At 38.6% G+C, this 26,478-nt stretch overlaps 1 protein-coding gene across 1 annotated transcript in view; it reads right to left on the minus strand.

The window, feature by feature from the left end:
• Window positions 1–26,478, minus strand: part of NBEA (neurobeachin) — a 4,581,458-nt gene that overhangs the window by 4,030,316 nt on the left and 524,664 nt on the right. The gene's annotated exons all lie outside the window — the stretch shown is intronic.

Raw genomic sequence — 26,478 nt, forward strand, 5'->3', positions numbered from 1 at the left:
TCTAAATGGACATGCAAGTAGACCTTCTTGGCTAGAGGTGAAGGAATGGGGCTTTAAGGGCAAAACTTCCCAACAATTAAAAAACAGAATTTTTGGGCATTTAACTGACATGGCCTAATTCATACTAACAGAATTATTAATGAAAACTTTGACATGATAGGGGTAAGAAATAAGTAAGTCGTAAATGTCCTTTGGGCCTTTTAAGTACTTAGTTTGCAGAACTGGGCCAAAAATTTAGGATAAGTTTCAATACTACTAAACGTAAGGTATGGTGCTAAATCCAACACTAATTTTGATACATAATTAGGAGATAAATATATGGAGATTGTAAAACAGATCAGGGACCTAGGTACTATAGTTAGCTCAACATGTAACTGTAAACTTACTGGACATAAAACCTAGTCTATCAGAAATACTGGGTGAGCAAATTGGTACAACTAATGACATGATGTTTTGAGCTATGATACAGAATCAAAATTGCCTAGACACAGTAAGATCTTGTTCAGTCTAATTACGGTGGCTGCCAAAAAAAGCAATTGCTAGAAAATGGAAATCAAAGTCTAAACCAACTGCGCTAGAAGTAGTGACTATAGTAACAAAGATAAAACTGGAAATAGGATCTTTAGAAAAGGGTAGGAGCAAACTACATAGGAAAAAATGGGAATTGTAGGAACAATACATACAGAATGTTTTGGAGAAGGAATGACACAAAAGAAGGCATGATTTAAATGAGTTATGTAATGTTATAAGTGATGCATAATGTTTGCAACTAAAAACATCAATCTGGTTTGTTTTCATTTATATAAATGTATGATTGCCTATGTCATAATTGAGATGTTTCTTGTTTAAAAAAGGCACAAGCATCAAGACAGATGGGTCTAACTTATAATAGCACTGTATCAAGAGATCCAATTATTCCAAAACCTTATACGTTTTAACAGCAAGACTGATCACCGATTACAACTCGAGTACATGTTCACTCTCTAAAGGTGAGATAAAAACAGAATACAGAGATGATATACAAATAACCAATGATATCAAAAAAAGGTCTTTCTCACACAGAGACACTGAAGTATTTCAACTTGTACACCATTTTATACAGATATGCGAGAAGTTTTGCCTAACTTACAAGGTGATAAACACACTCGAGGAATTACACCTTAAAATGTCTCAATATTCAGAAGAAATAGAAGGCCATGTATCAAAATATGAAGGAAAAAAACTACTAAAAGGGATTCTTATATAATAAACGATACTAAAACTATGGAACAAAATATGCATTGAAAGTACATCACTTCATTAACAGCCTTTAAGGAAAAACTGTATAACTACATAGAAAATAAGTATATTCCAGGAACAAGTGTGCAATATCCAAGGTCCAACTGACTGCTTGTAGCATTCATTGAAGTATGAACTGAACTACTTTTATTAAACACCTAAATACCTGTAAAAAAGTTCATGACCACAAACTATACAGGTTCTAATACACGATGATGCTTTCTGAAAAATGTGCCCCCCCCTCTTTGACCACCCCACTATGATTTTTAATATTTAATGGTTGAGAGGTAGGAGTTTATTTCGTAAATGACCAAATAAAACTACAGGGTTAGTAAGGAAAAATGTTTAACAGGCTTCAAATTCCAACCAATCAATTCACCAACAGCTAGGAAGAAATTCAAAATCTAAAAGATAAGCTTAATTTGTACATCAAGACTTAGTCCGCAGATTGAATAAGCAATTCACAAAGAGACAATGGGAGATATATTTATATCTCCCAAATATGCAACAAAGTCTAGAAGATTTAGGATCTTTGCCTGAAAGTGTTTACATAGGCATTTCTGTACTCCAAGCAGACTCCAAAGAAGTTTTCCTCAGGTGGATAGCAAATGTTGGAGGTGTGATGGGGAAGAAAGAGTTGGTTGAGAACATGTTTTTGGGGAGTGTAGTGAGTTGGCAGACTTTAGAAATACAGAATCAGAATTGCCTAGACATACTTAAGTCTCTTGCTTTGTCTAATTATGGTGACTGCCAAAAAAGCAATTACTAGAAAATGGAAATCAAAGTCTAGACCAATTTTATAGATGCAGCGAATACAGTAAGAGAGAAAACAACTGGAATTGGGATTTTTAGAAAAGGGAAGAAGCCAACTACATAGGAAAAAAAATGGAAATTGTGGGAACAATACATGCAGAGAAGGTATGATGTTTAAAAGGAGGTAGGATTTGAATGAGCTGTACAATGACTGGCTAGATTATAAGTGATGTATAATGTTTGCAACTGCAGTTGTTCACTTGTGTCTGATGTATAATGTTTGCATCTAAAGTGGTGTCAATGTTTGTTTTTCATTTATATAAATTTAAGATTGCCTATGTCATATGCGATAATTTAACAAGGATGACTACTCTGTTCACACAACTGGATTCTATTTATATGGTGAAGTACTCTGAAAACGTCCAAACACCTTTCCCAGCTTTAACTAAACTTACAAATATTGTTTATCATTACCAGTGCGCTCAAATTTATTTTCAGAAATATACGCATTTTCTCTTAACACTACCAACAACTGCATCATCACTGACTTTAATTACTGTCAACCTAAAGATTCTAGGTGAGGAATGCACAGGCATATTAAACTACAGTGTAAATGTGGTTGAGATCTTAGTAGTGGAAATTCAGTTAAAACTTACAAAGTGATGGAAGAAAAAAAAAAAAACAATCAGGCCAAGGAAACTTGTTTTCTTCAAAATTTTCCAGAGTTATTTTTAAAATCTTGTTTTTCTAGTTGGTATTAAAGACTGATCAATTTCTTAGTAAAAAAAATCATTCTTCACATTAATAATCTCTTCTGTTAATATTCGAATAAGAGCAAAAATCAAAATTGCCTCCTCTCCCCATGCCTTTTAAATCACTGTATGGAGTTGTTTTTAACGCTATTTCCAACAAGAATTTATTCAGTTTTTGAAAGTTATTTTTTTTTTTTGGCCATAACTGCTTTTGACAATCGCACCATTACTTGCACTAATACAAGCCCGAGAATGTCTCTTCCAAAGATGCCTTCAGACAACTGGTGAATGTTCCAAAGTTTGCAACTAAAACCTTAACCATACCAAACTCCAGCTATTTGCATTAATTAATCTTATGCCTATTACTTTAAGTGTAGCATCACTTCCTTTTTGAAAGAAGTTAGCGAAAATTATCTTTTTTTAAAAAATCTAGAAATCTATTCAAAATTATATTGAGATATGGACAAATTCTGCATTCTCTCTCTTTGCTATAGCAGCCATTCTTAAAAATGAAAATTTTTCTATAATTATTTTGCAACATAATCCATCTCTGTATCCAATTATTCCCTTCTTTTTCTAATACTTTCTTTTTTGCTTTTCTAATTTTGCCTGTCAAAATTTCTTACCATATGTTAATTACTCCACAGCATTATGCAGACCTAAAAATCCCATATTTGTCTTACCCCTGTACTCATCCCTCAAAAGGACCATCACTGAATATAATGCTTCTTTGGAAAATATCTCTCTCAGCAAATTGCTCAGTTTCAGTTTGAGGTACCTCAGAGATTCTTAACTAAAATATTCACTGATCACAAGTCCTTTAGTTACCCAGAAAGACTGGCAACCCTTCCCTTGTACTCAGCCTTTAACTGAATCCATTACTACTGTCAAGTGCCTTGCTTTTTTAGCCATTTGACCACCTGCACATGAACAGAACTAACAGCTCACTAAACACCTGTAACAAAAATCTCAACCTGCATCACAAAATAAAAAGATGACTCATAGGAGGGATAGGTATCCAACCCAACATTTCACTCCTGTGGAACAAGCTGCCCCTACACGTCAAACAAAGCAGCAGTCTCTACACTTCCAAAAGTGATCTTAATAAATGAAAGGGCAAACATAACTTCTCTCTGTCCTGCTGATCACTTCCAGAGAAAGGGCTTGGCAGTACTTAATTGCACAGTAAATCAAGGAGCTTATTTGGTTATGATATTATTTAACTTATAGGGCCTGTAAACTAATACACATTTCTACATATTCTTACACTAGTTCATCTTCAGCCCTAATATGGTGCGACAGCTCTCCTTTAATGTTGCCCCCCCCTAAAGATAATATACTCAAGTTGAAACTCACTGCACACTTAAAAATACTGATTTCTAAACTTTTTCATTGTGACATTATTAGCTGCCTTAATGTTATTTCAACCTATTATTCATAATTCCAATAATTTTAAACATCCTATGATTATAAGCTACCACTTTCCTCTTTTTAGATTCTCTGAAAGTTTTGACTTTGATATTCCTGATTTTCTAATTAGTATCTTTGCACCGAAAGGGGTTTTCCACTTGGCTGTATTTCATTTATATGAACTGGATGCTCTACAATTAAACATGTTCTGGAGCTAGATGCTGTTGATAAGATCATGCTATTTAAGTTTATTTAGGAAGGAACCTCTAATAATCAAGCTTTATAGACTATATTCCCGTTTGGTGGCAAATAAGCTTAGTGGTGCTTTGAACCACTTTATTGGAGATTAGAGTTTTACTTTAAATGTGGAGTCTATTATGGAGATGATCATATCAGTGTTCCATTAATTTTTCATACCAAAATTCATGAGGTTTAGCTTACTGCTTTGTCTTCTCTAAATCTTAATGGATTCTGCTGAGCGTGACTCTTTACAGAAACATACAGTGAATGCTTTATTGAAATACTGAACTGATGTGCCCGTATGTGAATTTTTAATAGTTCAGATCTGGCTGAAGTTGGATTTATACTTAAATGTGAAAAAAAAATGCCTGGAGCAGAATGAATGTGTCAGCTACCAAGTCTGCCTCTACATATTACTTCAGATAAATACACCCAGTGACCTTTTGAAGTCATCTAAGCTTCTAGGCTTAATAACCGATTAATAGACTAGGCTAACTTAGCAATTAAAGAATGGAATGATAAAGCCAGACAATTTGTCAGTGACAATCCACCTATTACCAGTGGCTTTCAGCTCTCTCATCTAATTAGCATGTGTCAAGTGCTCATAAAATCTACCAAATACAGTAAAGTCACTTAACTAGCAACCATGGGAATTGGTAGATGCCGGTTAAGTGTATGTTCAGGTTACTTGAGATATGCTTTGCAATTTTTGATTGGCTTGTATGCCGGTATAAGAACCAAACAAAAATGGCAAAGCAGAGCATCTTCTCTTCAATGCGGAACAGCAGGCTGTTCCACACTGAACAGAAGAGGCTCCCTTTGGGATTTTTGATTGGCTCGTATACCGGCATACGAGCAAAGGCCTTTGCTCATCCAGCCAGGAAAAACTCTGGATACTTCATATGCAAATTTGTATATCAAATAGTAAAACTCTTCCCACTTCCTGGAATATGGTGAGATATCAGAAACACAACTTTAGAAAAATCTAACAAAGTTATAGATGTAAGCATATTTTGCTATATCATAACACATCAGTACAGAAAAAAAGCCTTCACCCAAGCAGTCTGTCAGAGCTATGAGTTTAAGTTCTATAGCTCAGTTTGATTCTCTCAGCATTCATTTGCCGTGGTGCATTTTTTCCTTGCTAACAATTTTTTTAAACACCTTTACTGAATTATCATTTACAACACAAGCAAACATACATTTATGTAAAAGAAAACAAGCCATGTTAACATCTTCACAGTTAAAACATTATACATCACATACATACTTTTAAAAAAATTATCAATCTAACGATACATAAAAATTGCTCAATTCCTGCCTTTCCTTAACTCACTCCTCCTCCAAAACATCATTCTGTATGTTTTGTTCCCACGATTTCCATTTTTTCTATGTAGTTTGCTCCTACAATTTTTTAAAGGTGCATTTCCAGTTCTTTTATCTCTGTTACAGTATCCACTACTTCAGGTACAGTTTGTTTAGACTTATTTCCATTTTCTGGTAATTTTTTTGGCTGCTACCAGAATTACACTTAGCAAGGCCTTACTATGTCTACACATAAATGTCCAGAGGAACAATACTTTAGAGTCTGCTTGGGGTATAAAAATACCTATGCAAACACTTCCAAGCAAAAATCTTGCATCATCTAGACTTGGTTGCAGATTTGGGAGACATACATTTGTCCTTCCATTGTTTCCTTGTGAATTGCTTATGCGGTCTCTCTCTTTCCAGTCTTTTCTGACCTCATCTGATAACTATAGTTATTGTGCAATATTTTATAAGCCCTACTAATTATTTTTTAACACCAGCTTCTGTTTTAGATGCAACTAAAACAGAGCAGGTCTTTCACTTAGGATTCTCTTACCCTTTTGAATATACTCTGATATAGGGGAGGCAGTCTGTAGCCTGCAGTCCAAATGCCTTCTTGGTCTCTTCCCATTCTAGTTATTTGCTCCCAATACCTTGTTTTCTTTGCCACTTTTCTCCAGTAAACTCCAACCCCCTCTTGCCTATTCTCTGTACCCCTTAATTGCAGTCATCCTTAACAAAATCTTTCTCCATTCTTGTGTTGGCTTAGTTCTTAGAATACTTTCTACTACTTTTAAATATAATATTTTGTATGGCTTTTATTTTCCTAAGGATCTGCATCCAAACTCCAGTGTAGCTCTAAACTATCCCTACAAGTCAGGTAATCCTAAACCACCATGTTCTATTAGAAAGATTAATTTATCCCACTTGACCCTCGCCCTCTTCCCCACCCAGACAAAATCTTTCAACTCTATTACTGTCCACAATAACTCCTCTGGTTGATAAAAATATCCCTGACCTGTATATAAAGCTTGAATCTTGCTGTCCAATATCCATAAGCAAGAGCTTCTAGTTTCTCCATTTTTGTATTACATTTTATTTAGCCTTGCCTCATATATCCTTAGCTGCCATAACAGAATCCTTTTAACCCATACTCCTAAATACTTCATTTTACTGTGCCCTAACAAATATGGGTATTGCTGAATCAACTCATGTGTGGGTACATGATTTACAGCTATAGCCTTCATTTTGTCTACATTCATTTTCTATTTCAAAACAACCTGAAACTGTCTCAGAATGTTCCACAACACTGACATGTGCTTTTCTGTTTTTTTTTTATCAGATACAAATTAATATCTGCAAAGAGAGTCAACTGTTGATTACCATACCAATTATACCCTTGAATTTCTGAGTGCATTACTTTGTCAATGTCTCTAAATAACACAAAGGAGAAAGAGGAAATCCCTGCCTAGTTCCTCTATTCAGACAACCTACCAGAGTAGAACCACTTACATTTTTTGCCTCAAATCCTTTATTTATCCTCCTAATCAACCTTATTTTTTATCAGGAACTGTAAATGCTTCCATTACCCTAATCAAAATCCCAGCTTACTTTGTTGATTACTTTCTCTGCATCAAGACTCATCACCAACAGTGGTATTTTCTTACATTCCGCTTCCCTCTGGAACAGCATTGTTCTGTTAATGTTGTCAAATGTTTGCCTCCCCTGCACAAAACCATGCTTATCCATATCTATCAATTTGTCCAATACATTTGCCATTCTTTTATCTATTTTAGACAAACAAGACTGAAATGGAAGCTGGGTCTGATAGGTCTTTACTCCACCTAGGTATTAAAGCCACCACAGCTTTCTTCCATAATGTTGGTGCTTCCCCTCTTAAAATACTGCTAAACAAGACCTTTCAGATCTTTCAATTTTTCCCTCCTAGCTTCCAAACTTTCACAGGAATACCAGCTATTCCTAGAGACAGTCCAATAAATTGATTATATGTCACAGTTTTTATCTCATCTCCTCCCATCTTATTTGCCAACTACAGAGCCTCATCTACCTCTAACACTGGCACAATTAATTCTTCATGAAACAGTACAAATGGAAACATTTACGGATTTCCACATTCTGTTTTATACAATGTTTCATAATTTCCAAAATATTTCTAATACCTCTATAGGATCTGTGGATATTTTTCTTGTTATAGCCCCCCCCCCCCCAAAGTCTGGCAATAACCCTTTCTACTTTCTGTTGCCTAGGTCACTGTGCTAAGAGTTCTTGTGCTCTGGAGTTGCTTAACAGCAATCTTTCTAAACTCATGGATATTATCCAAATACTCCGTTATTAACACTCAGTCATGCTCTTCTTGTTCTGAGAGATTCTGCTTATTCTGCGATACCTTTGTAAGTCCCTCTAAATAATTCTGTTCACTTCTTAACCTTTTTTCTTTTATTTCTACCCTATTTTTTAAACTCTTTCATTTTATCCTACTCATTAGCTATAGCTTCTGAGGAAATTTCTATCTTCCTTAACAGCTCTCAAATTTCCACTACCCATTATTTAAATTCCTTTTTATCAGGTATGTGGGGAAGTGCCAGTGTCTCATTTTTACCTCACTACCCTGCATTTTTAATTAAGTTGTTTTTGGCACATGATCCAAAATAGTTACTGGACATATGTTGAAGTTTTCAATTAAACGCACGTTTCTATGAAATATAACTTCTGCCCAGTCTATCCCAGTTATTGCACCTTGGGGGGATAATATACACATTCTCTCAGAGCTCCTACTACTGAATTCACTTCTTCCATATCAAATATTTTCAAAAATGTCTTCAAAAATCTACCGTTTGTTACATTTTCCCTTACAGATCTCCCAGATACTTACTCACTGTTGCAAATCAAGTTCCAATCCCTATCTATAAAGAACATTCAATTCTGAACGCTCATTAGTTCTCTCAAAATTTTCTTAAACTCCATAATGTCTTAACTGGAATTTAAATATATGCTAGCGTAATCCTATTCCTTGCCAGTTGCCCCTACTACCATAAATCTACGATTATCTTTTTTTCCTCTACCACCACTAATGGAGCTCCTCTAGCAATATAAGTACTCCACTTTCCTTTGTCCCTGTTATTCTGATGAATATCCATCCTGAAACCTGTTATCAAATTCATATACTCTCTCCTTTCCAAATGTGTCTTCTGTAGCATTGCTATTTGCTCTCTGCTTTTCTTAATATAATACAATACCCTTACCTTTGTCTATACTTGTGAGTCTATTCACACTCCAAAATAGGTTTTCTGTATTCATTAAGATAAGAAGCTATTATTCCTACCTAATATATATGACAGCTTTTTTAAATGTCTATTTCCAGCTTTTGTGTTACATGCACCCACAAATGTTTGGCTGGTTGATTTCTTATATAATTATTTCCTGTCAGCTCCATTTGAGCCAATGCCAAATTTTACACAGCTTTTTATTTTTCTGAAAACCCTCAAAGAAAAAAGAATAAAAAAAAAACACCTCCAAAACACCCACATAACCTGATATGTAAATCTTCAAATAATGAAGTTTAACCCTCCTGATAGGAACAGTTGTTCCAAGCCAAGGCCCATGGTACCGCCTGTGCTACACCTTAAATCAACTGCTGTCTGTTCTCATCTAATCTTCATTCCCCCTCCTATATGTAAAAAAACAAACAAAAAACAAAACAGCTTATACGCTTTCAGAAAACATTAACCTTTAACCTTAGAAATGTGTTCTGGCTTTTACTGCCTCCCCTACAGTCAACTTATCTCAACAGAAACACAAGTACCAAATGTAGAGATTTGCAAGTCTCTCTACTTAACACTGAACATTTGCTAAAGGAAATCTTTTCATTACATTCAGTGCCCTCATTTACTTGGTTATTCCTACAAAAAAATATTACATTAAGCCAAAGGCCTTAATCTAGATATTCACCTATGTAAGAGAAAGAGAACATAACTATAAATATATATATATATATATATATATATATATATATATATATATATATATATAAAACATTCACTTTTACAACTCAAGAGTACAGCATATTAACTTAAAATGCCTTTGTCCAGCCTCTCAAGCATTTTCCTTTGGAACACTGGAAAAAGGGTTCACTGGCAAAGTTCCTTTATTATCAGAAAAAAATAGAGTCCTGCTTGATGGCTCAGTTTTTGTTGGACAAACTTTTATATTTCCTCCTTGGCCCATTCTGCATCAAAAATATATTTGATCCTTCATGAAAAAAAATATTCTGAAGACAGATGGGTACAGCAGCTTGAATCTTGCACCTGCCTGACTTCTGGAATAAATTTGCTTCTCTTCTGCCTGGTATACAGTGAATAATCACTTTCCACAAACACCATCTCCAGATTTTAATACTTTCCCCTTTTGCCACAATTTTGTTAGGATCAATTATTTTTGCTGCCATGACCAGATCTTTACTATTACAGGTCTTGGTTGCTTCCTCATGACCAGGTTTGGAGCATACACACAATGTGCCCGTTCAATTAATAAGTCCTGCTGTGGAATACCAGTCCAGTTGCTTATTTGTGGTTTCATAAAATTAGCAGTCTGTTCCTTCCAGTTTCCCTACAGCAGAATCACAGGATTTCCCTATATGCTCTGTCCTCTAACTCTACCATGTTTTAAACAGTTTCTCTTGAGAAATCTCATACTCCGCCAGCCTTTTCTTCATTTTGACTTTTGATTTTTTGCATTTTTATTAGCTCATCTCAATAGCTGTTTAAAGACTCTTACATTTTTTTCTAGCCTTTTGTTACTTGAGCTGATATAATCCTTCAATTTGTCATTTATTTTAATCCGCTCTGAGCACATTTGACTTATTTTCTCCTTTAGATTATTGGAAGTCATGGAGAGATGGAGAGATGGAGATATGCTCTAGAGAGAAGAGGAATGAAGGTCAGCAGGACTAAGACAGAATATATGTGTGTGAATGAGAGGGAGGATAGAGGAATGGTGAGGATGCAAGGAGCAGAGGTGGCAAAGGTGGACGAGTTTAAATACTTGGGGTCAATAGTTCAGCGTAACGGTGATTGTGTAAGACAGGTGAAGGAGAGAGTACAGGCAGGATGGAGTGGGTAGAGAAGAGGGTCAGGAGGGATTTGTGACAAACTAGTACCTGTAAGAGGAAAGGGAAAGTCTACAAGAGGGTAGTGAGACCAGCTATGTTATATGGGTTGGAGACAGTGGCATTGACAAAAAGACAGGAGTTTGAGCTGGATGTGGCAGAGTTAAAGATGTTAAGATTTGCACTGGGTGTGACAAGGGTGGACAGGATTAGGAATAAGTATATTAGAGGGTCAGCCCAAGTTGGAAGGTTTGGAGACAAAGCCAGAGAGGCAAGATTACGTTGGTTTGGACATGTGCTGAGGAGGGATGCTGAGTATATTGGGAAAAAGATGCTAAGGATGAAGCTACCAGGTAACAGGAAAAGAGGAAGGCCTAAGATAAGGTTTATGGATGTGGTGAGAGAGGACATGCAGGTGGTTGGTGTGACAGAGGAAGATGCAGAGGACAGGAAGAAATGGAAACAGGTGATCCGCTGTGGCGACACCGAACAGGAGTAGCCGAAAGAAGATGATGGTCGTCTTGCTCCAAAGCTGGAGCCTGAACTGCTTTTTGCTTAACAGCTGCAGGATTCTTCCCAGTCAATATTGTCTCTTCACTGTTTCTAGTTGATTTCTTTTCAAGTTCTCTCAGTTTCTTCTTTGCTGGCAACCAGGCAGTGTACTTACTAGCCAGTAGCTGAATTTACTAAAACTGAGTTTCTGGCCATTATCTTTCAGTCTCTTTTCACACTGGGAAATTTGAAATCAAGCTGCTAAGTGAGCAGCCATCTTGAAAGGCCCTCACCATAGTAGGATTTTAGAGAAAGTCACAACCTCCTGGGCTGCACCTAAAAAAGGCATTTGGATCAGTGCTCTTTTCCAGTTAAATGAAAATATGAAATCAGCCAAACAGTATTACAAGGAATTTCATCAGATTACTATCCTATTTTCATAATAAAACATTGTAGCATGTCAACTTAAAGGTACAGGTACAGACCTGAAACCTAAAAAGTACCAATCAAAACTGGATGAATGAGCATATACAGGAGAAACTGCAGGAGTTTAAACAAACTCTCCATCAGAGATTGAAGCTACCAGCTACATTGGAAACATCACTATAAACCTCCTGGGCACTGCTGCTTCACTGAACGCTGTCAGAGCTAACCACATACCGTGTTCCTGGATACCATTCAATATGCAGCAGCCCTTTAAGAATGACTGTTACATCTCACAAGGTCATCTTACTTGCAAAAAGCTCATGCAATGAAACTAAGTGCTTTAAAGTTAATGCCACTTCTAAAGCTTTTCTGTTCATTGCCAGCAACCTCATTTTTAATGATGCAACATAATCACATGTATTTTTTTCTCTGCAATTCCAACAGTCGCTGCTTGCCTACTGTGCAACTCTGAGCAAGTCATTTAACCAGAAACCATTCCTGGTTGCCCCTGAAAAGGGATTGTGTGGCCAGTGGGTTTACCCAGTTAATGTTTTTTCTCCTTGTAATGCAGACAAGTAATTATTCCACACCAAACATTAAAGTGTTGAGTCCTTGCTAAATAAAGTTAAAGAATTACCTAAATAAAGTTAAAATGTAACCCTTCTTTTCCCTCAACACTTGTATTACCCAAAAACCAGTAGTTTCAACCTTTAATCTAATTTTCTTAAGTGCCACAGATTAACTAAAGCCCTCAACTCTGTCTGCATAAAGCAGCAGCTTATTAGACACAGTGCTAACACACTAAATTTCACACCAGTTCTATTAAAAGCCCTAAAACGAATCAAGAGCCATACCCAAATCCAAATATGTAGGCAAGCAACAGTTTTGCAAACTGCAGCTGTCAGCCACTAAAGCAAATTTAAAAGTCTGCTTTACTGTGGAAACAGCTGACTTAGTCTTGCTTGCATCTTCACTTACTCATAGGTTGTCACTGCACTCAAGCCTTATTTTTCTTCTCGACTTGTTTCTTGGTAGGGTCCCTCCCAATTATCTCAGGGCACCAGTTGCAGATATATGATTTGCTTCTGCTGCTCACCTCACCTGCTGCTAGCACTTGGCTGGCTTTGCTATTAATTAAAAGGGGGAAAAAAATCTCTCCATCCCAACACAGTACAGTTCTCCAACACCCAGTGGACTCCCAGAGAGGGTAGCTGCCAGCTTGAGGATAGTAAGTTGATCTGGGGTTGAAGTCCTTTCTCATAAGTGTGCACCAGTATGCAGTCAGCTGCATCGAAGTGCTCCAGTGATGCGGTAATGTGTAGTAGATGACGTGGCTGGATGCCAGACTGTATACAACTGTAATTTAAAGGGGCCATGTGGTATTTTGAGGCATCCTGTTATTTAACTCAAACTTTTTCTGAGAAATTCGGAACAGTAGTAGAGAGATAAACTTCCAGGTTTAATGCATGTTACACACACACACGCTGTACTCATGCATTGTGTGTGTGTGTCTGCAAATAAATCTGTTTACCACATTAGATTTTAGCGCACACGTTCTGTGCATTTACACACTGTTACTATGCTGCACAGCTTTTTTTTTCTCTACATACTCTAACAGTGGTTCATAACCTTTGTGAGGCCGGGGTCTGGTAAATTCTTTTTTTTATAAGACAAAGGCCCAATCCCAACAAATTTACATATAAATACCTTTCCAAAGCAGGAAGATGTCAAATTATCGGCCCAATCCCAACAAATTTACGTATAAATACCTTTCCAAAGCAGGAAGATGTCAAATTATCGGCAAAACACTTATCACATACACACGCCAAATATATGTGCAAAGTATCTCATTTAATAAAGATAAATGTATGAATCTCTCAACTCTAAACACTAGTTCCAACAGTAACTAACATTTTGAATGTAAAAACGCAGCACTTTAACAGTTACTAATGAAGAGGTTGGTGCTAGCAAACAACTTTATTTTGTAGATGAAACAATGAAATATAAAATGCCTGTTGTCCTTGAAGAATAAATTGCCTATGTTGCGTTAAAAAATGATAAGCTGGTAATATTGAAATATGGAATGGATGGCAAACTGATAACAGATTCATAGTTACTAGGTAAAGCCAAAGGAAGACGTACTTAAGACTGCAGCATCCACCCCCTTTAAAGTACAACACAGTACAGTAGCAGCAATCTACATACTGTGGGAGTAGAACCCACAGCCTTCTACAATCAAAAGCAAGTATACTACCTGTTGTGCTACTAACAATGCTTTTAAATATTTTAGCACAGAAGTGATATAATTTGCTAAACAATTGTTGCACGTTGTAAATAGACTTGGCGTAAGCAGCACTAAACTTTTCCCCTGAAGCTCCTTGTAAAATGCACTTGACACTCCACTATATCCCTCAACTTTGCAGCACAAGAAATCTGAAAAAACAAAATTTATTTGGGGGGGGGGGCACAAAGGCCCAAAACCAGGAATGCATTTTAAATATTGCTTGTATAATCTTAGAAAAGTTGCAAGAATAAAATGTTTTGTGCTACCATGCGTTTCCGGAAAGATAGGAAGACTGCAACTTAAATGACTGTCATTATTTAGTGAATTCAGTCCTCAGATTTACCAGAAAACCACAAATTTTAAGAGGCACAGACCAAAAGTTTGAGCCAAAAATCAGCTATAGACCCAACTCCTTAAGTGGTGGTAGGGTTAGAGAACTCAGGCTCCTGTTGCTGTTTGAGCCTGAGTAACAACCACCAGGCCCCCCTAACTGGGGCATATTACTTACAAACACACACCTACCTTGTGACTTGCAGATTCAGGAATGAACTGAAAGAACACCACTCCCTGGCAAAAGATGCCGCCCGGGACAGACTGCCCCCTCTCGCGCACCCCCCCCCAGCTACACCACTGTCACACTATTCCGATCGGTCTCTTTCACACACAGTCTCTCGCCCTCTGAGCTGCGGCCAGTCTGTTTCTGTTCACACCTTTTTGCTCCACGTTTTTACCATGTTCTTCATTTTTCTGAAAGTCAGCAATACTACACACTTCATACTTCTTATTGTTCAAAAAATGGGTATTTATGCAAAACCCACTTCCACAACTTACAGTAATATTTAAGTACTGTTGCCCCTCCCAGTAATATTTAAGTACTGTTGCCCCTCCCAGTAATATTTTAGTACTGTTGCCCCTCCTAAATTCTTAAGGGAAGAAGTCAAGAGCTATGTATGCATTGTAGTCAAACAAAACAATCAAATGAACTGAAAAAAAAAAAGATGATAAAGCAATTCACTCCACTTTGTGGGTAAAGAATGTGTACCAATTTAGACTGAAGCTGGAGAAATTATGTTTAAAAGTTCAAATAAGTTAAAGCCATAATGTAAATAGTTCTAGAAATATATGTGGTATGGAAGCCACGGTTTACAAAACAGCAGCACAAGAACAAACTTTAGAAGGGAGAGAGGCCATCTGAGAGTCACTTTTAAGAAATATGTGAAAAGTACAGTTTTGTACCTACCATAAATGTAGATGTTCGAAGATCCACATTGCTGCAGTCCTAACACCTGGGGTAGTCCGCTGTCCCAGTCGGCCCGAATACCAAAGTATAAGGCTGACGTCGGTCAGGGCGCATTAGTCTGACGTTAGGACGTCAGGGTACAAATGCGCATGACCGACGTCATATCCTCAGTCTTTTCTTGCCCCAGATGTCAGAAGACCCTAAAAAGATAAGGCCAAAACCAAAAAACACCAAACACTCCTGTACCTAATATATATACAATATATACAATTTACAAAAGTACAACCCCACCCACACAACCACCCCTAAACACAGAGGGGAAGGAGGGAGGGTAAATTCGACTGCAGCAATGTGGATCTTCGAACATCTACATTTATGGTAGGTACAAAACTGTACTATGTTCTTCATCCCACATTGCTGCAGTCCTAACACTGGGTAGAATCCCAAAGCAGAGGTAAGGGAGGCTGGCAAATCATAAAGAAGCTGGAGCTGTCAACATGCCCTGCAAAATAGCCGTGGCAAAACCAGCCCTAGATTTAGAGTAGAGAGGAAGGTGGTAATGCTTAGAGAAAGTATGCACTGAACTCCAAGTAGCTGCCTCCAAAATATCCTTAGTTGCCACCCCTTAGAAATGCTGTTGAAGTGGCAGTAGCCCTAGTGGAACGAGGCCTAATCCCAGCTGGAATCTCCTTGCCATGATGGGAATAACAAAATGCAATGCAAAACCCAATCCACTTAGAAATAGTTTGTTTTGACACAGGCTTGCCCTGAGAACTCAAAGCAAAAGAAACAAACAACTGCTGAGACTGCCTAAAATCCCTAGTCCTGCTTAAATAATAACGCAACTGCCTGTGTACATCTAAAGTGTGCAAAATCTTTTCCCCCTTATTTTGGGGATCTGCATAAAAAGTGGGCAAATGAATAGTTTGGTTTAAAGCCACACTAGAGACCACCTTAGGCATAAAGGAAGGATTAGTACGTAATGATACCCTATCCTTATGGAAAATCAAAAAAGGCTCAACCGCCATAAGGGCCTGCAATTCAGAAACCCTTCTTGCAGAAGTAATGGCCAACAAAAAAGCAGTCTTCCATGACAAGTATTTCAATTCAGCAGTAGCCGCAGGCTCAAGGTTGTAGAGTAAGTTTCTCCAACACAAAATTGAGGTCCCAAGCAGGAGTAGGAGCTCTACGTGGGGTCTTATATTCTTTGCCCCTCTAAGAAATTGCTTGAACAAAGGATGAGAAAACAATGGTGGGTCACAATCATAGTGAGCTGAAATTGCTGCAGCATGAATCTTAATGGAAGAGAAAGACAAACCTTTGTCCAATAACTCAGTAAGATATTGAAGAGCCACACTCAAATTAGGCTCAGAAACCTCCAAATCCTTTGCTGCACTCCAAAATAAAAATCTCTTCCATTTATCTGCGTACACTTTCCTTGTACTAGGTCTTCTGGCTTCCATAATCACATTCAAAACTTGTTGAGGAAGTTGAGACCTGCTGTGGTTCAAAACAGAATATGCCAGGCTGTTAGATGAAGAGAGTGAAGCTTGACATTGAGTAGATGACCGTCCCTCTGAGACAATAGGTGTGGAATCAAAGGTAAAGGCCATGGAGGCATCCTTACCAGACTCCTTAGTAATGGGTACCAGTGTTGCGAGGCCAATCTGGAGCTATTAAAATCATCCTTGGCTTGTCTTGTCTGACCTTTAGGAGTACCTTTGGGAGGAGAGGCAGAGGTGGAAAGGCATACACATGAAGATTTTTCCAACTGAAAGAAAGAGCATCCACTTTCCAAGCTGTGTGATGAAACCTTTTGTGCAAAACTTTGGCAGCTGGTGGTTTAGTGGAGAAGCGAACAGATCTATGTCTGGAGTTCCCCATGACACTGTCAATTTCCGAAATACATGAAGATCCAGTTTCCACTCGTGGGGATCCATGATTTGCCTGCTTAACACATCTGCTAAGGAGTTCTGTGCTCGGCAGAAACCTTGCCTGAAGATTTAGTTGCAAGCTGAGCGCAGTCTCCCACAAAATCATTGCTTGCCTGCATAGAGGATAAGAATGTGTTCCCCTTGTTTGTTGATGTACCACATGACAGTTGTGTTGTCTGTTAGAATCAACACCTGCCCTGGAAGAAGTAACTCCTTGAAAGCCATTAATGCAAACTGGACTGCTAACATCTCCTTCATGTTGATATGTAGATGCTGTAGTCTGGCAGGCCACTTGTCTTGTATCCACTTTCCATTCAGATGAGCTCCCCAAGCTATGTCTGAGGCATCTGTCGTTAGAATCTGACTCGCCTCTGGCGCGGTCACAGAGAGTCCCTTGTTTAGGTGACATTCCTGAGCCCCCCACAAGGATTCCTTTTGGATGCAAGGTTTTATTTGTATGACAGTGGCCAAAACCTCGGCGTGCTGTGTCCATACATTTTGAGATACCATTGCAGCTTCCTCATATGCAGTTTGGCATTGGGAAGCACCAGAATACAAGATGCCATGAACCCTAAGGCTTGAAGGACTGTCCTTGCAGTCAGCCCGGACTGAAGAGATAGTTGATGGAAGTAAAGGGAAAGATTCTTTTGTTTGTCCGGGGTTAAGAAGGCCATCTGGGTTGCTGTATTCAGTCTCACACCCAGAAAGCACATGTCTTGAGAGGGTACTAGACTGGACTTTATTTCGTTCACAGAATACCCCAGGCATCTTAGCACTGCTATCACATAATCCAAATGCTGAAAAGGTCTTCCTTTTCTTGAGCCAGAATCAGGCAGTCGTCCAAGTAAGGATAGATTTGTATTCCTTTTAGCCTGAAGTAAGCTATCACTGGAGCCAGAACTTTTGTGAATACTCTGGGCGCAGTAGATAAGCCAAAGGGCAATGCAGAGAACTGATAATGGGAATTCCCAGCTCAAAGCGCAGATACTTCCTGCAACTCAGTCTGATAGGCACATGAAGGTAAGCCTCCTTGAGATCTAAAGTTACCATCCAGTGATCTTTTCCCAGCAGAGGTAAAAGCTGTTGTAACGTCAACATTTTGAACTTGGGAATGTCCAGATAAGTGTTGAGGATAGATAAATCCAAAATTGGTCTCCACGTGTTCCCCTTTTTTGGTACTAGGAACAGGCGAGAATAAAATCCTAGGCCCCTTTCTGGCACAGGAACCGGCTGAATTGCTCCTATTTGGAGTAACAGAGAAATTTGCTTGTGTGCCTCTTTTCTTTGTAGAGGAGGAATGTCTGGCATGCCTTTGAAAGGAGGCAAGGTATGGAAATAAAACCTGTAACCGTGGTGAATGATATCCAATACCCATCTGTCTTGGGTAATTAAATTCCAATTTTCTTTGAAAAGTGCCAGCCTTCCTCCCAAAGGTGCTGCCAGATGAGAAGGCTCTGGCAGCTGAAAAGGCAGGTCATTGGGTCTGCTTACGAAAGGACTGACCCTGCCCTCACCAGAAGACTGGGCAGGTGAACTCCTGTTCTAGGCCTAAAAGAACCTTGAGCTCTGCCCCTACCACGTCTAGACCTACCCCTAGACTGGGAATCATAAGAAGGATATGTCCACCCCTTAGTAGGCCAATTTCTACTAAACTTGGAGGCTGAACCTGCAAAAAATCTTTAACAGTCTGCATAGACTTAGCCTTGTCCTCCATTTTCTTTAAAACTGCTTCCACAGGCGAACCAAACACCACATCAGATTGTAACGGAGCATCTAAAATCCTTGTCTTGACATGCTCAGCCAAATTCTGATCCCTCAACCAGGCGTGCCTGCGAAGAACAGAACCAGTGGCAGCCACCCTCGAAGAGGCCTGTACAGCATCAAAACCACATTGCAAAGAATGCTTACCCACCTGTTCAGAAACATGAACTAAATCCTGCAACTCTTTACACTCAATACCTTCTGCCAGAGCATCCACCTTAGACTTCAATTGTGAAAGGAGATAATTTTGGTATTTTAACATGTGGAACTGGCAATTCAAAGCCCTCATGGCTAAAGTGGAAGAAGTATACACCTTCTTTCCCCATCTATCCAAAGCCCTTGCCTCTTTATCAGGAGGAACAGGATTTTTAACCACAGAAGCCTTAACACCTTTAGGCCCCTGAGAAACAGTTTCTGGGTCTGCCCTAGGACTCTTAAAAGATACTTATGAGCTTCAGGCACCCTATAATACCTATCCGGTTTAACTGGGGCAGGAGGCAAAGAATCAGGGTTCAGGGAAGCCTCTGCAAAAACATCTTCCACCACATCCAGAACAGGAGGTATAGCCAAGGCCTATGCTGGGGTAAAAACAAAAACTCCCTAAGCCTTTTCCTGGAATCAGAGAAATCTTGACCTTCCCATTTAAAATGCTCCCTCATGGAATGAAGTGTCTCTGAAAAAGAAAAATCCTCAGGAGGAGAAGCCGAAGGAGTAGAATCATCTACATCAGAATCAGAATAAGGAGGATACTCCTGTAAGTCTTCAGCTGAAGACTCAGAAGCCTCCGAACACTGCTCAAAACTCTCAAGCTCAGGTTCCACCCTAGGCCTCTTATCAGGAGGGGGCATAGAACCTCTAATCATAGTAATCAAATCTTCTGCCATTTTAAGCATATGTTTCTTAGGCAGAGACCCTGAAGAACTAGGAGAGACACCCACTGAAGCTAAACCTTGCCTGCCTCTCGAAGAAGCCTTGGAAACAGAAGGGAGGCCTAACCACCTTAGGAAGGGAGGGAGAACAGCTACCTGAGAAGCCCCTCAGCCTGGCCTACCTCCTGAGAGGACACCTCTTGTAATAGTAAAAGTCTCTCCCGAGACTCCAAGGAAATTTCTGGCAGAACCTCCGGCTCCACGAGGCCTCTAAAGAACCGGCGTCCGGGACAGGCGGTTCTTCCAATCTAGGCTTTACTGCTTTGTCCTTGCGCTTTTTAGAGCGAAGCAGGCGTCGGAGCATCCGGCGGCATTTTATAATTACAACGCTTCCCAAAACTAACCTGGCACAGTCTAATCTTCTCTTTATAGTGCGTCCTTGTTAAATGCGACACTCCACTATATCCCTCAACTTTGCAGCACAAGAAATCTGAAAAAACAAAATTTATTTGGGGGCACAAAGGCCCAAAACCAGGGATGCATTTTAAACATTGCTTGTATAATCTTGAAAAGTTGCAAGAATAAAATGTTTTGTGCTACCATGTTTCCGGAAAGATAAGACTGCAATTAAATGACTGTCATTATTTAGTGAATTCAGTCCTCAGATTTACCAGAAAACCACAAATTTTGAGGCAAGAAAAGTTTGAGCCAAAATCAGCTATAGACCCAACTCCTTAAGTGGTGGTAGGGTCTGAGAACTCAGAACCACCAGGCCCCTACTGGCATACTACTTTCAAACACACACCTACCTTGTGACTTGCAGATTCAGGAATGAACTGGAACACCACTGCCTGGCAAAAGATGCTGGGGATATGGCTCTCACCCAGCTACACCACTGTCACACTATTCCGATCGGTCTCTTTCACACACAGTCTCTAAGCCTCTGACGCCAGTCTGTTTCTGTTCACCTTTTTTGCTCCAATACTACCATGTTCATTTTTTCAGAAAGTCAGCAATACCTACACACTTCTACTTGTATTGTTCAAAAATGGGTTGAAACCCACTTCACCTTAACTTTGATAAAGCAATTCACTCCCACTTTGTGTAAAAGAAATGTGTACCATTTAGACTGAAGCTAGCCATAATGTAAATAGTTCTATATGTGGTATGGAAGCCGACTGGGACAGCGGACAAGAACAAACTGTTAGGACTGCAGCAATGTGGGAGTCACTTTTAAGAAATATGTGAAATGGCAACTGCAAATGATTCACTGACTGAAGTGCAGTCAGCACTGCAACTGCGCATATGAACGTTATCCTCACTGTACTGAGGGACAAGAGTAACAGGAGTGGCAACAATATCCACAGATGTTTGCTGCAACCACTGGGCAGCAATAAGTTTAAAGTAGCTCAGTATAACTAAATTCCTAAATTGCCAATATTAGGACCAGATGGATGATGCTCAACAGTGAAAGATGTAAACGCTGCAGAGTTCAAAATTTGAAGTGAACTCAAGAACATTACCTCGCCATCTCTTCCAGATGAAATAAACCAGGCAGGGCATAAAGCAAGTTTTTTTAAATGTCAACATACGCGCTTTGCGTCCAAATCTGCAATGTCCTAATGTTCTGTTTTATAAATAGGTAAGAAGCAACTGAAATGGGTGGTAGAAATTACTGCAGGCAGCGTGCAATACCAACCAAAGTTACAAGGTAGTGGCTATGTTAATGTGAAAGATGTCAAGAACTGCCAGTATCAGTTACTAAGAATGAAGTGACAGATGGGCAGGAGGGAAATGTAAAACAATGGCCAGATAATAATGAAAAACACTACCTATTACGGTTTAGGACTTACCAAACACTTTACATCCGGAGATAATCGACACAACTGTAATGGACTTGTTTTTTCACGGCCTCATTATTTTTCTTCTCTCAGTGTCTTGCTTTGCCTCTTCTAAAATGTGATTTCCAGACAAAACTGAAAGAATTATACTAATCAAGTGTACCTCTTAAGTTATTTGCTCAGGAATTCTAGACAAAGCCAAAAATAATGGAGGGACAAAGGCCACAAAATAAGGACAATTTTAATTATTCTAGTTCACTTGAACAATGAATAAAATAAGAATTGCAACAGTCATTTTATGAGCAATAAGTATTGAATTCTAATGTCTAGCATTACTGACGGACTATAATCCTTAGTGAAGTAACAGAGAAATACAGGAGGCAATCATAGCTCTAGCTCTCAACCAGTCAAGCCAAATCTCAGCAGAATCTGGGTCAAATCCAGAAATAATCATGGACTATCTGGGATTCTTTTAAAATATTATTGCTATTAACTTGAATCACTGACAGAATCAGAGAATGTGGATTAATATTTTTTTTGGAAGTAAAGGAATTCTGAAAACCTAATTGTCATTATTAAAGTGCAATTCACTACCTTTTCTCAAAATGTCACCAATTTTAGGAATGAATAAAAAGGACATCTTAGGCAAAATCAGGGACAGTTGAGAGGTTTTGTCTCCAAGTAATAGCAGCGACAGGGGGTTAGGGGGCTTTGTCTCGACCATAATTCTGAATTTTTTTTTTCAAAATGGGATTTACAGTATGCAAAAAGTGGGCAAAGTGTGTGACACTTAAGCAAAATTAAAATTGGAAAATGCAAAACATTTTAATGTATAACCACATAAGTAGGTTTAATGCCTGCAGATAATTAGGTCATCATAAATTACAATGCCATGCTTCTGAACAGAGTGGAAATATCTATCTTAGTGTATAACAGACTTCTGAGTCAACAAATGAGTAACGTACATCACATAAGTAATACTGTGTCACATTTAGGAAGATATGCTTCTTCTAATTATGTTTCACGTCATCCAAGAATCCTGCCACAGAAGGAAGTTCAAGGCCAAGCCAACCTTATTTACAACAAATAAGCTGCTTAACCCGTTTTGCTAGTCTCCTTTTTCTGCTCCTTCACATGACTTGCACGTAACAAGGGGTGGGACCTTTGGTATGATCCGATATGGGTTGCTAATTGTGCATGTTCTGGTGCTGTGGTGGTTATAGTGCATCTGTGGCGGAGATGTGGAAAAAAAAAAGTTATGAGAGATGAACCAAAAAGGCAGTGCACAATAAGCTTGTAGATATGGGAGCACTCTTGCTTTCTCAGGAGATTTGCATATGCTGTATAACTACAATTTTCTTAGTGAAGAAAAACATGAATTTTTCTGAACTATTTAAACACTCTCATCCAGTGTTTCTCAACCCCTTGCGGCCCGGTATAATTGATGCCGCGGCCTGGTGGTTGAGAAACACTGCTCTACAGTACATTTTTATTTACATGTTAGACAAAACTAGAAAACATCATGTAGAAAATGCATTAAAAAACATCTGCCATATTATTGCCAAATACGGTTTTAAGTGAGTTGACACTTAACCTTTCATTTCTAAATCTAGCGGGTCCCATCCACTCCCCCACTTTATAGTTATATTGGTTTCACAGCACCTCCATTTTGCCTTGGCACATCTACAAAATTCAGGTCATAATTCCTTAGACTTATATTCACTGGTACTTTTTTTTACTAGTCCTAGTTCTTTGAGGAGATCTCTGTTTATATATGTGCTTTAGTAGAATCACTTCTCTCCATGTCATGCAAGAGTGTACTGATTTTGCCTACTTCCCCTTCATAATTTTCTTACAGACAGGTAGCTGAATATTCTCTATACTTTTTCTGACTTTTGTTTTACTGAAATTCCAGACTGAAAAAGGATAGTGGAGTATACCATGATACTAGACTTTCATTAATAGTTTGTGTTCTGCGTTTTGAATTAATCGAATGCAAATTATTATCCCCTTGCATGCAACATTTGTATATACAAAGAAAATGATTTTTGCCTACTATGAAGCCAATGTTTTTGCAACAATATCCTTCAAATAAACCTTTGAGACAGGAGGTTGCCTGATACAGTGTTCTGCAAAATGATACTGGCATACCATTTAATTTAACCACTATGACAATGTGAAGAATCTTTTCTGCAGCCTTACAGATAAATTCCACTTGTCTATGTCCTTTGGTGCACCTACCCTGTATATACACAGAATGGCTTAAAGTCCTATTAATGATCCTTTGTAGTGTCACCAACTTTATATCAAAACCCACTGCTCCTACTTCATGGTCCACTTTTACCTGGTGCTTGTATATACCAGCTTATTAGACAACCACTTGGTTACATCTAGGTTTATTCTTGGATAGATGCACTTTTATTACACGTTTGATGTGTCAATGTCACATCTTACAAAAAAACGTTGCTATGAACCTAGTAAACCAGCATCTGTTTATACCTTGCTGTCTTCATTACCTTCTGCAGTAAAGCTAAAAATTGCTAATGCAGACAGACTATTCTGTATGTATCCAAGCTGTGTGTTGTCGAGCCCTCACAAGAGTGTAGCTAGGCATATTCAATGTACTCACAAAGTATATTGTTTTCCGAACGTCACTTGGAAACTACATCAAAAAGCACAGAATGTTCAGAACTGTGTTAACGAATATTTACAGCACAGCAGTATAAAAAAAATGCTTGTGTGAAAGGAATACATCTCTTAAAAACAGGCTTTATGTGCATAAATGGTAAGAGTTTGAAAATAATGTGCCCCCTGTCTATGTCTGGGATAACATTTTGAGGGTTGAGAACATTTTTAAAATGACTGGCTGGTATTATGGGCAACAACATTAGGTCACAGTACAGAATTTAAATTGCTTGCTAAACCCCTGAACAACCGTTTCATTAATCTTAAATTATATCCACCAGGGACATTGAAATAATTTCCCTCAGCAGATTGCTAAAACTCAGGAACATTATTAAGGTAGTTCAGCCTTGCTACTTTTCCAAAGTGGCACCGTCACTGCACATCATCCTCCTCCTCTGGGACCATATGACAATCTGTATTGAATGCATGACAATAAATCTTGTTTGCACTGTCCTTAGTTTTATGTAAGAAATATGTCACTGTGTCTGATACCCAAGTGTCATCGATTTTTATTTTTTCTACACTTTCAATGCTTTCATCCTGATGCATCTTGAAAGAGTCGCTAAAAGAAGTTATATTCTCTATTTTCTTTTCTTGATGAGATACATTACTGTCTATATTTGTCCTTTACAAATCTATACAAACATTTCCTAGTAGCACTGTCATTAAATAATTTTAGTTTTAACTTACCAGTTATACACTGTTTAACGCCTTCCTCAGTTTTTAATACTCTTTCCATCTGTAACTGTTACTAAAAACATAACTTGCATATTTTCATTTTACGAGCTCGGATCCGAACCCATGGGATGAAGATCTGATGAAAGCAACATCAGATCATAATTTTCTAATATAAGGCTTTCTTGCCTCCATAAGTACCTGATGCACATCCTCACTAAACAGGTACCTAAAGGGAATCAAGACCCCATTATCCAGGCAGTCAGCAGAAGTTGATTGGTATACGAGTGTATCAAACACCCTTATTCTTGTGTGAGTACATACAATCTGTGATAAAGCCTGTGGTAAACTGTGCCTATCCATTTCCAAAACAAGGGAAAACCATGGTTGCCTGGACCAGATGGGAATCAACACAGTGATCTTTGGGGATTCCTTCTGAATCTTCAGAAATACCCTAAATATTACTGGAAAAAGTGCGAAAGCATAACGGTACATTCCTGTCCAAGGAAAATAAAGGTCTCTGTCTCCCAAGCCTTCTTGCACAGTATCCTGGAGCAGAATCCTGCCATCTGATTTTCAGATAAAAGGCAAAAAGGTGTAATTAAGGATATCCACATAGATGGATCAAATCTTGGAACCCCCTCCCATCTAGTTTTTATTTGTGAGGGTCTGCCCTTGTCCTTATCAGCCTGTTGGACTCAATTTTGCTCTGACAGAATGTAAGATACATGTAGAGCGAGTTAGTGCTGTGAAGCTATATACAAAGTTAACATGGTTGGTCTGCAGTGAGGGGACAACCTAGTTTCTCCCTGGTTGTTGATGTACCACAACTGTGGTACTGTAACAATTTGAAGAAGTTCTGGGGACCAAAGAAGACAGAAAGTTGAGTGCCTTGATCATGGCAATCATCTCTTTTATATTTGTGTGCTTGGGTCTTTCCTTGGTGTCAGACACACTATGTACTTTTATCCCTCCTGAAACTGCTTCCCAAGCAAAGTCCAAGGTGCCTGTGTGACTGCTTTGAAAAACGAAGGGAGAGAGACTTGGATTTAAGGATGTTTGTCTACAAATGACTTCCCTCCTGACAAATCAAAGCACTGGGATTTGAAAAGACAAGGGGTGTTGATGCTGGGACCAGACAGACTTCATATACTACCGTATTTTTCTAATGTAGAGTCTTGCCAGGGATGTCATGAGAACCACAGAAGCCTTGAGACCCAAACTCCTGAAGTATTCCCTTGCAGTGACTGAAGTCTGAGTAGAAAACCCTAGAAATAGATCTAGATATAGATCTAGTTTTTTTCCTGTGAAAGAAAAACTCTGAATTGTGGTGTCTAGATGACATTCCAGAAACACAATCCTGTGAGGAGTCGAGGAACACTTCTGAATGTTCTCTTAAAATACC

Source organism: Protopterus annectens, chromosome 5.part1 (genome assembly GCF_019279795.1).
Source record: "Protopterus annectens isolate FY-2018-M chromosome 5.part1, PAN1.0, whole genome shotgun sequence".
Taxonomy (NCBI): Eukaryota; Metazoa; Chordata; order Ceratodontiformes; family Protopteridae; genus Protopterus; species Protopterus annectens.